Genomic DNA, 3,631 nt, shown 5'->3' with positions numbered 1-3,631 from the left:
ATTTCGGATGTCGTTGGGCAGTAGAACTTGTTCCGACGTCGTTTCGGACGCTCAGCTCCTTGTAGACTGATATAGCAGACTTGAGTCTGATAGTCTGAGCCTTAGCTAGGCGGTAACTCAGCTTATGACCTTGTATCCATAATGCCCTGATTTTCTATCGGCTACAGTACCAGGTTAAAGTCTGTGGTCTAGCTTACTCATTATTGGATACTTCCTCGGCGACTTGGGGTATATGAGGATCGGACTGAAATGATTATTTATGGTAATCGGTTTGGTGATATTTCCCGCGACGTATGGTTGGATATTGATTCTTAGCTACAGCACCCGGTTAGAGTCCGTGGTCCAGCTTACCTGTGATCTGGTTTTGGCTACAGTACCCGGTTAGAGTCCGTGGTCCAGCTTACCTGTGATCTGGTTTTAGCTACAGTACCCGGTTAGAGTCCGTGGTCCAGCTTACTTATGTCCAGGCTTAGCTACAGTACCCGGTTAGAGTCCGTGGTCCAGCTTACTTATGTCCAGGCTTAGCTACAGTACCCGGTTAGAGTCCGTGGTCCAGCTTACTTATGTCCAGGCTTAGCTACAGTACCCGGTTAGAGTCCGTGGTCCAGCTTACTTATGTCCAGGCTTAGCTACAGTACCCGGTTAGAGTCCGTGGTCCAGCTTACTTATGTCCAGGCTTAGCTACAGTACCCGGTTAGAGTCCGTGGTCCAGCTTACTTATGTCCAGGCTTAGCTACAGTACCCGGTTAGAGTCCGTGGTCCAGCTTACTTATCTCCAGGCTTAGCTACAGTACCCGGTTAGAGTCCGTGGTCCAGCTTACTTATCTCCAGGCTTAGCTACAGTACCCGGTTAGAGTCCGTGGTCCAGCTTACTTATGTCCAGGCTTAGCTACAGTACCCGGTTAGAGTCCGTGGTCCAGCTTACTTATGTCCAGGCTTAGCTACAGTACCCGGTTAGAGTCCGTGGTCCAGCTTACTTATGTCCAGGCTTAGCTACAGTACCCGGTTAGAGTCCGTGGTCCAGCTTACCTGTGATCTGGTTTTAGCTACAGTACCCGGTTAGAGTCCGTGGTCCAGCTTACTTATGTCCAGGCTTAGCTACAGTACCCGGTTAGAGTCCGTGGTCCAGCTTACTTATGTCCAGGCTTAGCTACAGTACCCGGTTAGAGTCCGTGGTCCAGCCCACCCGTGCCCGACCTTTGGCTACAGCACCCGGTTCGAGTCCGTGGTCCAGCCCATATAGGTTGACTCATTAGCTATAGTACCCGGTTCGAGTCCGTGGTCCAGCCCATATAGGTTGACTCATTAGCTATAGTACCCGGTTCGAGTCCGTGGTCCAGCCCATATAGGTTGACTCATTAGCTATAGTACCCGGTTCGAGTCCGTGGTCCAGCCCATATAGGTTGACTCATTAGCTATAGTACCCGGTTCGAGTCCGTGGTCCAGCCCATATAGGTTGACTCATTAGCTATAGTACCCGGTTCGAGTCCGTGGTCCAGCCCATATAGGTTGACTCATTAGCTATAGTACCCGGTTCGAGTCCGTGGTCCAGCCCATATAGGTTGACTCATTAGCTATAGTACCCGGTTCGAGTCCGTGGTCCAGCTTGCACGTGGTGTATTCCCAATTCCTCACTAAAGCTTCAGTTTAGTCTTGATTACTCTCATCTGTAGGTTGAGGTTTTGGAGGTTGAAGAGATTCCGGTTAAAGTCCGGGACGTAATGAGATCTTGGAATATGATTGGGAATGGTTCAGTTAAAAGTCCGGAAATTGGTAATATTGTGATAGACCTTCTAGCTCCATTATTTTACTTCAACTGCCGGTCCATCTGCCGGGCTTATGGGGGTCCGTGCAGGTGGTTTCTTTTATTGTGCACGAGCGTACCCGTCGGGTTTATGGGAGCCCGGCGGAGTTAGTTAGATTGCTTGTCTTTGTTGCCTGTACGCTCGTGTACATACCCCCATTTACTACTCTTTTGCCTTGATGTGACCCTTTATTTGCATTTCAGTTTACTTTTGCTTATCTTGCTCAGTCGGCCGATGATGCCTACTGGGTACCTGTTGTTTTGGTACTCATGCTACGCTCTGCATCTATTTTGTGATGCAGGTCCGAGCACTAGTAGCCAGCGTTGATCTAGTGTGGAGTAGACTTATCCGGAGACGGGGGTGAGCACATGGCGTTTTGTACTATTTCAGTCTCCATCTGTATATATAGACTTGTCTTTTTCCTTTCGAGACAGTCCAGTCTCTGTTGTCCGGTTTTAGGACTTGTACTCATTTTGTAGTAGCTCTGTACTAGTGACTTCCAGGTTCTGGGAGGGATCTTTATTTGTATATACGCTTTTGGTTTGATTTCGCCTGTTTATATTGTTAATTTCCTACTCTTGTTTAGTTCTACCCTCAGACCCATTACTGGTTGTTCCAGGTTACGGGTTGGCTTACCTACTGGTGGGTTATAGTAGGTGCCATCATGACTTGAGGAATCGGGTCGTGACAGTCATAAGGCTAATAATGAAGATATTTATGATGTATCTTCTCAAAGTTTTTGATAATTTTGAATCAAAATTGAAAGGATCTTTGATAAACTTGGAGAAGTATTTTGAATCTCAAATTTTCTGACAATTTTGAATCAAAATTTAAAGGATCTTCGATGAATCGGGAGAAGAATGATGAACTGGGAGAAGAATTTTTAATGTCAAAATTTTCATCAATTTTGAATCAAAATAAAAAAGATCTTCGATGAACTGAGAGATTCACAAAAGAAATTATTTGTCCAACAACTATTCCATCACTTTTGTATTGTTTATAACTCACTCACTTTCCAGAACGTCTCAATAAAATAGAGATATTCATCATGTATCAGCTACTATTTTTGACTTTTTTTTAATTTGTTACGATCTGGGAGAGATTTGAGAGAACAAAATTTGATTTTTTTTGAAGTTGTTACGATTTGGTCGAGATCGACATTAACTTGATTTACGTAATTTGGGGAAATCAATCACCTTCAGTTTTACATTTCCTTTCCTTTTAAATCGTAACTGATTTTTTTTTAATGTATTAGATGTATTGTATCCGTCTTATGTATCCAAATGAAACTAATTTTAGGAAATTTTTGTAAATTGAAAAAAGGTAGGGATAGAAATATGTAATTTGCTCCTTACACTATGGAATTCCTAATTTTTTTACATAATAATTTGATAAACAAAGTTATAGATGTAGAAAGGAATACTAAGTTGTTTGGCTCAAAATCATAATTATAATTACTTATTATACCTTTTATATGATATAGTTAATATTATAATTATGATATGAAATTTTTTCTCAACTCTAACTATACGTCTATACCCTTAACATAATGTAGGATATATTAGTTTCTAGGCTTTTAGTAGTTCTTTTATTATTTGCAAATGAAAATGTGTAAACAGAGATTCTAGAAATTGCTTTTCGACTATGAACAAGTATTCTAAAAATAACATTTTTACAAAATATGAAATGTAATAATAATTGAATAGATGATAGTGAACTAGTCAAGAGCACACTAACTCATATTCAACGAAGTATGTAATGTAATAATTTAATTTGAAAAATCCTGAAAGTTGAAAGAAAGATTAATATCTACTAAATTGTTTCGT

General features: G+C 41.6%; 1 long non-coding RNA gene across 1 annotated transcript; it reads right to left on the bottom strand.

The window, feature by feature from the left end:
* Positions 1 to 30: 30 nt before the first annotated feature.
* LOC107058391 (uncharacterized) lies at positions 31 to 1,282 on the bottom strand. The gene is made up of 2 exons (XR_001472005.1): positions 1,135 to 1,282; positions 31 to 351 (listed from the first exon to the last, which is right to left on the bottom strand). It is a non-coding gene; the product is annotated as an uncharacterized lncRNA (long non-coding RNA).
* Between the last annotated feature and the right edge of the window lie 2,349 nt (positions 1,283 to 3,631).

Source organism: Solanum tuberosum, unplaced genomic scaffold, assembly GCF_000226075.1.
Source record: "Solanum tuberosum cultivar DM 1-3 516 R44 unplaced genomic scaffold, SolTub_3.0 scf00510, whole genome shotgun sequence".
NCBI classification, from domain to species: domain Eukaryota; kingdom Viridiplantae; phylum Streptophyta; class Magnoliopsida; order Solanales; family Solanaceae; genus Solanum; species Solanum tuberosum.
This window is presented reverse-complemented; position numbering and strand designations above follow the sequence as displayed.